The sequence below is a fragment of the Ostrea edulis genome, chromosome 8 (assembly GCF_947568905.1).
Source record: "Ostrea edulis chromosome 8, xbOstEdul1.1, whole genome shotgun sequence".
Classification (NCBI taxonomy): Eukaryota; Metazoa; Mollusca; class Bivalvia; order Ostreida; family Ostreidae; genus Ostrea; species Ostrea edulis.
In genome coordinates this window covers 5917984-5932126 of record NC_079171.1, presented here as the reverse complement: position 1 = coordinate 5932126, position 14143 = coordinate 5917984, and the positions used below count along the sequence as shown (strand labels likewise).

Here is a 14143-nt window from a genome sequence, read left to right as displayed (position 1 = left end):
TGTAAACTGAGGCAACACATGCAGTTATAACTATTGTATTTGACCAATGACCAGATTGAAAGCATTCAAACAGCATCATCTGAAATTACATCACTAGCAAGTGGTGTGTTATAATTCATATTGTCTAAGGGAGGTAACTGTAATATCTGCCTTCTTGCTCTGTACAGTCTGAACTTATTACTAGAAAAATGAATACTTCTCTGATTCTTCTTGGGAGAAATGAGGACTCCCACTGTTTGGTACACCCCAGGAAGACCACAGCAATGTTTATTGAAGTATCCAGCCTCCACCAGCAGGTCATGATGGGCTGAGACAAATTCTTCTCTGCACGAACACTTCTCCTTCACACAAGTCCCTAAAATTCCAGTGACAAGTTATGACTAAAATTGAGAAAATAAATGTGTGTGCATTCAGGCTTTATTGGAAGCAAAATAAATTCTTGATTTCACTTTTAAACTGTAGTATGAAGTAACGCAATGTAAATAAATTCAGAAATGATTCTAAGGAGTTCTTAACATGTTGTCTTAAGGAGGATATTCCCAAGTCTTGTCAGAATGTGGGTTAGAATAGGTCTTCAGTGCCCCTTGCTTCTCATAAAAGGATTCTTAATGTGGAAGACTGCTAAACCCAAAGTCTTGTAGCAAGTGTGGCACGATAAAGACCCCTCCCTGCTCAAAGGCCACAAGCAGTGAGCATAGCCCTAAATTCTCCAGCCCTTCACCAGCAATGATGACGTCTCCATATGAGTGAACACTTATCAAGTAGGACGTTAAACAATATACAAATCAACCAACCAACTTTATCATTTGCTGACAGTTAACGTGGCTTATAAGAAAACATATATATGTTTTATCAGTATTTAATCATGAAATCTGAGCCAGCCGTTTTCATATATCCTTTGGTCTAAAGGAACAGTAAACATTCTCAACTGACTAATACAAATCTAAGTTGATAGCCGGTTAAGTGACCAGGAAATACAATTAATCTAACCCTGTACCTGTTCAGCTGAGAATGAGAACTTGTTCCATTCTTGTATTACAGAGGTTGTCTCGAGCTGTCCAAGACAAGACGATCAAAAGCAAGTTTCCAGAGGAACAACAGCTTTTTTCAAACACCATGACAATATGTCCTTTCATATTATTCAGTGCTACTTTTTCCGAGAAACTTCTCTGTTCAGGCGTACAGTGTTTTCCACTCTTCTGATAATGGACCAGGCAGCTTCAATCAATGTCTGTGTGTAAGGGTAGGTGTCGCCCTCCACACCATTCTCTAAGTAGACAACATCCTAGATAAAGTATAGACAGTATGAATAGAATTGTATAAAACACATCAAGATGAATCTCAGTTGAAACAGAAAATAAACAAGACATAATATAGGCAGAATCACGAGCCCGAGACAAAATCATAGACATCCCGAGCATCATTCAAATTGTTCAGATCAAAATCATTAGCTCTTCAATCATTCTTAGATATTAAGGATACATGTGACATTTCTGATTCTGATATTTTCTCTCAAATCATTTTTTCATCTCCTTGATATGAAGAGTTCTTGTGTGAGTTCCAAAATATGTTGAAATTTTATATTGTAGTAAAACTACCATTTTTTGTGTATTGGTCGGGTAGTTAAATAGTTAAATCACATAACTAGTAATGTAAGGGTCCCAAGTTCGATACCCGAATGTTTCAAAGATTTTTCACACATTCTTATCCACAGTAATGCCCATTAATGTAAATACAACTTACTGTAATGCATTATAAACAAACTTGTGAGCCTACCCTAAACCCAATAGTCGTACTATGAACAAACTTAGCATCCAACATCGAACCAGAGATTTATTTTGTGAACAAACTAGTGACGCAATGATGAATCCGAGAGTCATATTGTGAACATATCTACTGACTCAATGTTAACTCATGAGTTATGTTGTAAACAAACTTGTAATCCCACCTTGAACCCGAGAGTCATGTTGTGAACAAACTTGTAATGTCACCTTGAACTCAAGAGTCATGTTGTGAACAACCTTGCAATTTTACCTTGGACTCGAGGGTCATGTTGTAAACAAATTTGTAATCCCACCTTGAAGCCGAGAGTCATGTTGTGAACAAACTTGTAATCCCACCTTGAACTCGAGAGTCATGTTGTGAACAAACTTGTAATGTCACCTTGAACCCGAGGGTCGTGTTGCAGTGAACAAGCCTGTAATGTCACCTTGAACCCGAGGGTCGTGTTGCAGTGAACAAACTTGTAATGTCACCTTGAACCCGAGGGTCGTGTTGCAGTGAACAAGCTTGTAATGTCACCTTGAACCCGAGGGTCGTGTTGCAGTGAACAAACTTGTAATGTCACCTTGAACCCGAGGGTCGTGTTGCAGTGAACAAACTTGTAATGTCACCTTGAACCCGAGGGTCGTGTTGCAGTGAACAAACTTGTAATGTCACCTTGAACCCGAGGGTCGTGTTGCAGTGAACAAGCTTGTAATGTCACCTTGAACCCGTGAATCGTGTAGTGAACAAACGTGTTAGTTGTTACCCACGGTGAACTCGAGAGTGATGTTGTGAAGAAGCTTGAAATCACACCTTGAACTCGAAAGTCAGTTGTACGCAAACTTGTGACTCTAAGTTGAACTCGTGAGTCATATTGTGAACAAACTTGTAATTCCACTTTCCCTCTGTAAAATTAATTTAAATTTGTGGTTCCTTTGCAAAATTCTGGTGACCTCATCCTGACCTCAGGAGTCATGGTATGAACAGACATGAACATATACTTCACGAGGATAAGTGCATATTAATTTAATTTTCGTCGTTAATTTTGTATCCGCAGTTTGAGAACATTATCTAGCGAGGATGCAGGCATTATACTAAAACTAAAGAATTATCATTGAAGGATTTAATTATTTCAAAAAACATTTTAATTGATGGTTTTTTAAAATACATTTCTATATATAAAAGTTTTATACCTCTATACTGGCCCTTTGTAAAGGGTGATGGTGTGTACAGATATAAATTTAAAAAATCCTTACGTGCTTCATTCTAGTCACAGAGACCACAATGTCAAACAATTTTATTTAGTTCCATTGGGAGGGGGTCAGCCCCGCCCCTTACATGTGTGGAGAATGTAATAAAAAGTGGATCGCACCCCCTCCCCTAACTAAATTGTCTGGATCCGCCACTGGCGTATTTACGTTAGGTCTGCATGTGATCACCAGACTCGCGAGACTGAATGTAAAACTAGGCCTAACTAGGCCTATATCGTTAATACAACTCTATATAGATAACCAGACAATTCAATAGTACCTAGTAGTGCTGTACCCGACAGTCATTTTCAGTACATACCTCCAACTATCCCTAAAATAAGCTTTCCTTCAGATTCGGCATCCATTATCATTTTCAGAGCAAGTGTCTTCTGCTTCGTAAAGAAAGACAACTCATGTCGATTTTTTATGGTATGAAATGAACAAGGTCGCCTCCCCATTGACATTGCGAAAGCAATAAAAAAAAAATGCAAACTTTGTAATGGCGATACCTGCTCATTGGAGCGGCGAGTATAACAGCGATCCGTGGTCAATGAAGCGACAAAGTGTAAAATTGGGTGTACATCTATATGTGTGTGTCTATATACATGTTCTGAAGATCACGGGTTCGAGTCCAACAGGGTTTTATTTTTTTCATATTGTTTTCTATTTATATCGCATTTTTGCCTAAATAAAATAATTTTCAATATCAAAATATTGTTGTACATAACCTTTTTTCATCCATATCAAAGTTCGCGGGTGTAGCATACCTCCTTTCAGAAAATGATTACACATATTCAGTCCTGCGATTTCTGTCACTAAATGAAGGGATTAGCAAGTAATAATCGACCTATTAATTTTAAATTTCTTAAGCATTTTTCTGGCAAGAAGAATATTAGGGGCGGGTTCAGGAATTGAGGTTAAGGGGGCAGCTTTATGAAGCAGGGGACCTGAGGACCGCCTTGAGACCCCCAGTGTATCAAGAGCGAAGCCCTGCTGTGGGTCCCGGAATTTCCTGGATTTTACAGATTTTATAGACCTTGACATGTGTCTCCTATGTAGTGGTCATTTTCATTGTTTCCTGTCATTTTTAATAAGGTGAAATTAATAAAATGACGCAAATGCTCAGGTTTTTTGAAAAAGAAAAAAAGGTCTCCCAATAAAAGTAATTCAATAAATCAAAAAAATTAGTCATTTATTTCTCCGAGAGTGGAAGAAATTATTGCTTTGTTATAGTTTACATTTTTCTAAACAAGAGGCAATGATTTACCCTAAATTGGAACATTTTAGGGGGCGCCGGCTACGCCCCCATAAATTCGCCACTGAAAACAGAGCTGCGTTCTTTCAACCCATCTTGGTGTAAATCACACGCATGAGTACATTATGACGATCGAGGTAACTATTATATATATACATGTATAATAGTTACCTCAGGTATATATATATAATATATATATATATACACAAAGCACTAAAATGACCAACGACACGAACAACGAGATTGTCAAATTTTCGGGACGACCCGTCCCTTCTTCAGGACAAACGAAAACAATTACATAATGTGGTCAATATCAACAGAGTTGTTCGTGTCGTTGGTTATTTTAGTGCTTTGTATAATTTTTTGTATTTGACCTTGTATCCATGTTGTGGATCCGACACTCTGAGGTATCGGGTGTTGTTGGAACTTTAGTGCTTTTATATATATATATATATATATATATATATATATATATATATATATATATATATATATTTTTATTTTTTTATTTTTTTTTATTCATTTACTCTGTGATATCTTAAAAGGAAACCAGCCTTAATCTATTACATGTATTAAGCTCACTGGTTCATATAGTCCTTCATCGATTAGAAGTTTAGGGCCCATTTATACTTTAACGCAATATTTGTGAAAATAAATACTTTTTCTAATCTTAAAATGTCTTATTTTCAGACAAAGGATCTGACTGAAAAGTATAACGACTTTTCTTGAAGACATTGATAGAATGGGAAAATGTCAAGATTCGGGTGGTAATCTCATAGGCTTGGGTTCGAATATGCCCCCCCCCCCCCCCCCCCCACCAAGAAGCTATCGACATTTTAACAACGTAAAAGGTTTTTTTTTTTTTTTTTTACCGAGGCAGCTGCCTCGGTTGCCTCAATGGAAGCTACGCCACTGAATCTGAATTTAAGTCACAACACTCAAATTAGACCCCCCCCCCCTTTTTCTATATCCAGTTCATCTCCCCAATATAACCGACGCCCCTGAAGAGAGCAGTCAACAACCCACCTTAAATAAAACAACAAAACAACAACTTAACAGAGACTTTAACAACTTCATGCTTGCGACCTTCATCTCTCTCTTAAAAAACCACATAAAGACATTGTATTGTTCATTGTCGTCGTTTTCTCTTAAATATGAATAATTACAAGTACGTACAATATAAATACATGTAATATCCACATATAAGTTATGGAAACGTAACAGCTGAAAATCACCTGACCCTGACTTATATCCATATTTGGTAATGATTCCCATATTTGGTAATGATTTCCATATTTGGTAATGATTTCCATTTTTTGTAATGATTTGGGCGGTGGTAAAGCGAAATGGTCCACGAAGGACAAACTCGTGTAATATATCATCGTATAAAATAGGTATGCGATATTCAGTATTCTACATTCACATAAAATGTAAAATAAATAAATAAACCACAAAACATATTTTCTGATAATTTCAACAATGCCGTGAAATAAATTGCAGAGCTGAATTTACTGCTACATATGTCGTTACCATTAAAGATTGATTTAAAAAAAACTTGTTGGATTTTTGGAAAACTTGAAGCTAATTTATATAGTCATCGTTATTAATTTTGGTTACAACTTTACACCAAATACAGAACTTTTTGAAAGGGCTACAAAACTCCCACCATTCATTTATTAGATAAGAAATATGATTTCTCTACATTAAATACCTGAACGCCTTAAGAATGTGTCGTGTATGTAAACATTGCTGTAGATCGGCTGACAAATGAACTGAATGCCCTTAACAAGGTGCTGTGTTTGTAAACATCACGGTGTCTACACACCTGAGTTAGAACGTGGCGCGTGGCCTATTTAGATTAATCAGATGAAAGTACATTCCCGTAAAGCAACACACTGTAGTATTATGTTCGTGTTTCTATTTTTAGATTGGATCAAATGATTGACATTTTTGTCAATATTAAATCGCTCGTGAGGTTTAGCGTCCACAACACGAATACCTGTATATACATTAACCAATCGATCAATGTTTTATTCTCATTAATCTACAGTCACGCATCACAGAGAGAAGATTGGGAAATACAAAATACAGTATATACAACATGTATTAAAATTTATGTATAAGGTGGAGGAAGATTAATTCAACAAATGAACATTACCACGAGACCAAGTTTTAATCTAATGAGATGATTAAAGCTACGTAAGATCCCCATTTTTCTTCACAACAAATAAAACTTTACATAAACTTTTAAGCGGTGGAAGATTTGTTGATATAAATAGTTTATAATACCGGTACATCAATCAGTAGATTTACCTGTAGTAATTTTATAATAACGGTATATCATTCAGTAGATTTACCTGTAGGTATTTTATAATACCGGTATATCATTCAGTAGATTTACCTGTAGGAATTTTATAATACCGGTATATCATTCAGTAGATTTACCTGTAGTAATTTTGTAATACTGGTACATCAATCAGTAAACTTACCGGTAGGTATTTTATAATACCGGTATATCATTCAGTAGGCTTACCTGTACGAATTTTATAATACCGATATATCAATCACAGTCACCACTGCCGGTTTCCTACAAAATGCTCGGCGCTTATGGCCATTAAGCAGGGAGGGATCTTTATCGTGCCACGCCTGCTGTGACACGGGATCTCGGTTTTTGCGGTCTCATCCGAAGGACCGCCCCATTTATTCGCTTCTTACGACAAGCAAAGGGGTACTGAGGACCTATTCTAACCCGGATCCCCATGAGATGACGCTGATGAGAACTGAATCAGAACTAAATGAATATTAATAAAGAGGGGATAATCCTTTACTAAAACTGAAAAATTGATGATTCCATGGGTATCAGGGTGGGGCCAAATTGGTCAGTTATTAAATGTGTGAATAGAACATTTTTAACTTAACTTTTGACAAGTACCATTCCAATTCTTTTCAAATTTGGTATGAAGCATCTTTTGGACAAGAGGGATCTAAATTGTAATTTTCAGGGACCTTAGCGACGGAACAAAAATTGATCAATTTTCAAAACTTTTCTTCTCTACAACCGCACACGTGTAAGAAAAGCATAATGCATAGTGATATAGATCAGAGAGACTTCTTATACAATTGTAAATTTCATGATCCGTGGGTTTATATTCTGTCTTCAGGGAGGGGCCATAATGTAAATAATACCCTTTTCAATGCTCTTGACACTAAATTGAAACTAACTAAATATTTAGAAGGAATATATAGTACTTTACCAAAATCGTAAATTTCATGATCATAGGTATAGGAGTTTGCTTCCAGGGCCGAGACAAAATTATCATCGTGATTATATATTCTTTATCATTAGAAATACGTTTGCTCATATGGTATAAACACTAGAAGCATATTCAGGAAAAGCAGAAAAGGATGTACCAAACTTGTGAATCTCGCAACCCCAGGGTATTGACTTTAGGATGGGTCCAAATTAGTCATATTGTGTTAATGTTACATATATTATATTAAAGCCTCTCATCACTATATAAAAGAAGTATGTCATGTTGAACTTATACATCTACTTTTGTTGAATATTAGTATTCAAAACATAATATTATTTTCTAAATGCCATAGCCCTTGGGACTAGTGATACTAAAACTAATACTCAGGTGACCGATAAGGCATGTGAATTTCTTGTTAGTTTTGACCTTTTAACCTTTACTACTTCCAAGAAAACCTAATCTTTGCAATATGTCCTTAAGTAGTTTCATAACATGATATTTCACCTTGTAACCTTCTCCAAGTCATGTTAATCATATTGGTGTTGATCCATCCCCACGTTGTGTGAATTCAACCGCGGTTATGTCCTGTTAGAACAAGGTTTGGGTCACAATATGAGGTGGGAAATTTTCAATGGTATAAAGATCGAAAACAACTCGTATGAAAATCACAACACCTTGAACATCAGCAGGGCTAATGTAACTTAGGTGAGCTCTGTCACCCATCAGACTCTTGTTTTATCCAGACTTTTCTTGATACACGTTTATGTGAGTGGGTGTGTCTTTGATGTATATAGTATATATAGAAACCTTCAAGTAAACACGGTATTGTCTACCTAACAACCCAAACTTTTCATGAAGCGCCGGGAGAGACCAGACAAAGCTATAGTTAGAAACACGAAAAAAAAAAATGACGGTCATGTTATCACAAAAAATGACGGTCATGTTATCACAAAAAATGACGGTCATGCTATCACAACAAATGACGGTCATGTTATCACAACAAATGACGGTCATGTTATCACAAAAAATGACGGTCATGTTATCACAAAAAATGCAGTGACTTGTTTAAACATCTTTTATTGTAATCTATTATATTAACAAATGGATCGGACATAAGCTGATTGCCTCATCTGTCCTGTACATGACGTAACAATCTAAATATGTAATGCAATGTTTTATACGTGGATGATGACGTTTAAGTAACATGGTACTTCAGCAGTACATCGACACACATATTTGAAATCAAAGATGAATTTGAAAAATTTATTTCATAAATACATAAATGACAGAGAATTAGATACCTCAAAAACTTTGTTCTATAAATACATAAATGACAGAGAATTAGATACCTCAAAAACTTTGTTCTATAAATACATAAATGAAAGAGAATTAGATACCTCAAAAACTTTGTTCTATAAATACATAAATGACAGAGAATTAGATACCTCAAAAACTTTGTTCTATAAATACATAAATGAAAGAGAATTAGATACCCCAAAAACTTTGTTCTATAAATACATAAATGACAGAGAATTAGATACCTCAAAAACGTTGTTCTATAAATACATAAATGACAGTGAATTAGATACCTCAAAAACTTTGTTCTATAAATGCATAAATCAAAGAGAATTAGATACCTCAAAAACTTTGTTCTATAAATACATAAATGACAGAGAAATAAATACCCTTTCCCTTCATTCGAACACAAGAGTTTACAATATACAAGTTCTCAATTCTAATTGCTGTGATATATAACACAAATTACGGATTTGGAAATTTGTAATATGTACTTTTAAAACCGTACATGGTTTCTTGAATAGTAGTATTTTCTGAAAATGGGGATGCACTAGGATGTTCTTCTAATAGCATTTACAGAGAAAGAGTATGTTTGTCGGAGTCATTAGATGCATGCTTGAGTTGAAGCTCTTGAACTTTTGAGAGATATTTAGTGAAGATAATCTTACTATTGTGAAATCGATACTTTCTTTGTTTCCATAAAATAGGCAGTAAACTACACTCCTCTCCTTCACCCCTATATCGTTCTTCCTGATTGCATGTTAAGTGGTTGAAGTGTTCTGATGACGTATTCGTAAGTAAGACCCCTGTAGCGTATGATGAGGCATCAAAAAGACGGATGGAATTTTAATTAAAAATATGTCTACAATAATCACAGTTAAAGTCGTAATCAGTATCATAAACTGTCACTTAAATTGTCGTAAACACTCGCCTGTAATGTCGTAATTAGTGTCGTAAATTTTCACATCAAATGTCGTAAATACTCACATGGAATGTCGTAAATAGTGTCGTAAACGTTCACTTAAAATGTCATAAACACGCACATGCAATGTCGTAAATAGTGTTGTAAGCACTCACGTTCAATGTCGTAAATAGTGTTGTAAATACTCGTATATACTTTCGTAATCAGTGTCGTATACAGTCCCATTACAAACTATCGTAAATAGTAACGTGTAATTATTACATCGTAATTAGTGCAGTAAACATTCGCTCTCATATCCTTTAACAAACGCGCAGAGGAATAAAAGTATTTACCAGGTAAATAAATCAAGATGAAAGTAATAAAAACTATATATATGTAGAATGTAACATATAAAGATCTCAAAAACCACTGGACCAACATTTCTACTGGGGTTAAAGAATGTAAATATCTTTATAAAAATCTTCTTCCCATGTATAACAGGGCCAATGGTGATTGATGTTAGCGTTGTGGCCCATGGGCTCTCGTTCATAGATTTAATTTTGATTTATGTTAAGTTGGTGTCATTGTAACGCTTATTCATTGTCCAGTTTTATAGTATAGTTCAAGTGCTATCATTTCCTTTGATGAATATGGTGCACTGCCAAATGATCTACACCTACTTGAGAGAGTTCTACTACAATGTGAATAGGAAGGAAAGTACTAGGGATTGTTTCTTTACCGGTGTCATCTAGTATGACTTCCACGTCTGTTGCCCACTGATGAACTCTATTATGATAATAACTTCATTCATACAAGTGTAGTATAATAAATTGATAATTTCACTCATGTAATATAATACGACTTTTCGCACATTGGCGTACGTTAATATGGCTTTTATCACACACTGATGTATGTTGATATGACTTTTGTCACACACTGGGGTAGGTTGATACGACTTTTGTCACACACTGGCGGTTGTTAATTAATATGACTTCTGCCAAACCGTGGCACCGCAGCACTCACATGTCATGTTGACTTCCGCGTCTTCACAATGTCCACACTGTTTACACAGAAGAGTGCAGCAAATGCACATGAATATCAGTACGAAGAAACCCCCAAAAATCCCCAGAAACACGTACAGTACCGTCAGGCCCGTGGACGGAGACCTGTGGATAATCAATGTATTATTATTATTATTGTAAATTGATATACCGCTTTATCTAATCGATACAATTACCTCTGTGATGTAAAGCAATAGATACATAAAAAGATACAAAATAATATCAAACTGAAGTAACCATGTTTTTGGTTTGTTTCTATATAAAGATAACTGTTTACATGAAAGGTGGAGAAAACGAAAAATAAATATAGATTCCACTAGGAATACAAAATAAAGAGTTGGACAAACACGGACGCTGGATCCACCAGTGAAATTAGATACCAAATTAAATATTAAATGTAAGTTTAAAAAGAGAAGTTTTAAGTTGATTTTCTAATACAGTTAATGGATTTTCAACAGCGGGGGACAGCTCCACAGAGTTGATTAGAACACATTGAAGTCCCTCACCGTTGTTGGTGACGTCTCCATATGAGTGAAAAATTGTCCAGAGAGACGTTAAGCAAGATACAAACAATCAATCTTCTCCATCCGAGTGAAAAATTCACGAAAGGGGCGTTATACAATATACAATCAATCAATCGAATCATTGAAGAGACATAAAAACCACATGCAAGTGATAATGGGATAATAAATATATAAAGGTATAAGTTGATGAAAGAGAAGCTGAAGTCTTAAGGTTTAATGTCAGTAAAATATTCCAGTATGAAGTAGATGTGGGAGACGGTGGAATCTTTCATTTTGAGCTCTTTTAGATATATCGAATCGAGATATAAATAAAAGTGGATATTGCTACTAGATGAAACGTCCTTGATGTTCAGGTTTATACATGACGAATTGAATATCTATCTTGTATAGATCAAAATACTATGGTGAAAAAAGTGGACAGACCGACGAACAGAGTGAAAGTGAAGATCCCCTTACCCATCATCGTTGCCGCCGTCGTTGATGACAGCTGGGGTAGTTCCATTGTTGGTGGTACTGTTTGTGATCCCAGTAGAATTCACAACAGCTCCTATAACAGCATTAACACTGAGCAAACCTACTAATGAACGTAATAAAGTAATTACTCGCTGTTAAACACTAATGATGAACGTAATAAAGCAATTACTCGCTGGTAAACACGAATGATGAATGTAATAAAGCAATTACTCGCTGGTAAACACTAATGATGAATGTAATAAAGCAATTACTCGCTGGAAAACACTAATGATGAATGTAATAAAACAATTACTCGCTGGAAAACACTAATGATGAATGTAATAAAGCAATTACTCGCTGTTAAACACTAATGATGAATGTAATAAAGCAATTACTCGCTGGTAAACACTAATGATGAATGTAATAAAGCAATTACTCGCTGTTAAACACTAATGATGAATGTAATAAAGCAATTACTCGCTGTTAAACACTAATGATGAATGTAATAAAGCAATTACTCGCTGGAAAACACTAATGATGAATGTAATAAAGCAATTACTCGCTGGTAAACACTAATGATGAATGTAATAAAGCAATTACTCGCTGGTAAACACGAATGATGAATGTAATAAAGCAATTACTCGCTGGTAAACACGAATGGTGAATAAAGAAAACTATATTATGGCTAGCTCTAACTAATTCAGTCAAAATATCAGAAAACATTAGATATTGTACGTGTTTGTTTAAATCAATATTGGTTATATCTACAATATAGAAAACATTAGATATTGTCCGTGTTTGTTTAAATCCATATTGGTTATATTTACAATATAGAAAACATTAGATATTGCCCGTGTTCGTTTAAATCCATATTGGTTATATTTACAATGTAGAAAACATTAGATATTGTCCGTGTTTATTTAAATCAATATTGGTTGTATCTACAATATACAAAACATTAGATATTGTACGTGTTTGTTTAAATCAATATTGGTTATATCTACAATATAGAAAACATTAGATATTGTCCGTGTTTGTTTAAATCCATATTGGTTATATTTACAATATAGAAAACATTAGATATTGCCCGTGTTCGTTTAAATCCATATTGGTTATATTTACAATGTAGAAAACATTAGATATTGTACGTGTTTGTTTAAATCAATATTGGTTGTATCTACAATATACAAAACATTAGATATTGTCCGTGTTTGTTTAAATCAATATTGGTTATATCTACAATATAGAAAACATTAGATATTGTCCGTGTTTGTTTAAATCCACATTGGTCAAGTCCATGATAAAGAAGGCATTAGACACTGCGAATTGTTTACTACATGGAGGTGTGAAATCTTTTGTTTATCATACATACATGTTTACTACATGGAGGTGTGAAATCTTTTGTTTATCATACAGAGATGCTTACTACATGGAGGTGTGCAATCTTTTGTTTATCATACAGACTTGCTTACTACATGGAGGTGTGAAATCTTCTGTTTATCATACATACATGCTTACTATATGGAGGTGTGAAACCTTTTGTTTATCATGCAGACTTGCTTACTACATGGAGGTGTGAAATCTTTTGTTTATCATACAGACATGTTTACTACATGGAGGTGTGAAATCTTTTATCATACAGACTTGCGTGTAATGCACGTACACCGGCTTCTTTAGTTTACCTGTGGAGACCTTCCTGTATAAAATCCAGCATGTTTGGGTTTTATTACGCAATATAAACAATACAAACAAGAAAAGTCAGCTACTTTTTATGCAATCCTTGAGTCACATTTATTCTAAAATTTGAATATCACGTAAATAAAACTGTCAATGATGACAATGGCGGGATTCCTTTACCTACAATTAGGTTAATCAGAACGAGTCTCCGTGGTGAAGCCCACGGTGGAGAACGCTGGTTCCTTTAACTAAGTACGCAATAAAGTCTTTTTAGATTAATTAATAATGTGTAATTATAATAAACATATTTAACTTACTATGTAGATAGATATTAATAAATAATATGTAATTATAATAAACATATTTAACTTATTATAGATAGAGATTAATTAATAATGTGTAATTATAATAAACATATTTAACTTACTATGTAGATAGAGATCAATTAATTGCTTGTAATTATAATAAGCATATTTAACTCACTATATATAGAGATTGATTAATAATGTGCAATTAAAATCAGCAGGTTTAACTTACCGTAGATAGATAAAACACACATAGGAAGAATTCTGCACTTTATAGCCATTCTGTCAAAGAGACGTTGATTTAAATTCTAAATACGTAAATAAAACTATTCATATTTATGTCGTACACAAACCGGAACTCGTCACGGGAATTCCCCTGCGATCAGCGTGAGATAGGTGTGTT

The 14143-nt window shown here is 34.7% G+C and overlaps 2 protein-coding genes across 2 annotated transcripts in view; both read right to left on the bottom strand.

The window, feature by feature from the left end:
* LOC125661140 (sterile alpha motif domain-containing protein 9-like) overlaps positions 1-14143 on the bottom strand; it is a 223972-nt gene that overhangs the window by 185952 nt on the left and 23877 nt on the right. The gene's annotated exons all lie outside the window — the stretch shown is intronic.
* LOC130049849 (sterile alpha motif domain-containing protein 9-like) overlaps positions 8585-14143 on the bottom strand; it is a 43331-nt gene continuing 37772 nt past the window's right edge. Inside the window, 3 exon segments of the mRNA XM_056148032.1 lie at positions 8585-10886; positions 11762-11882; positions 13973-14022. The gene's annotated coding sequence lies outside the window, so the exon portion shown is untranslated.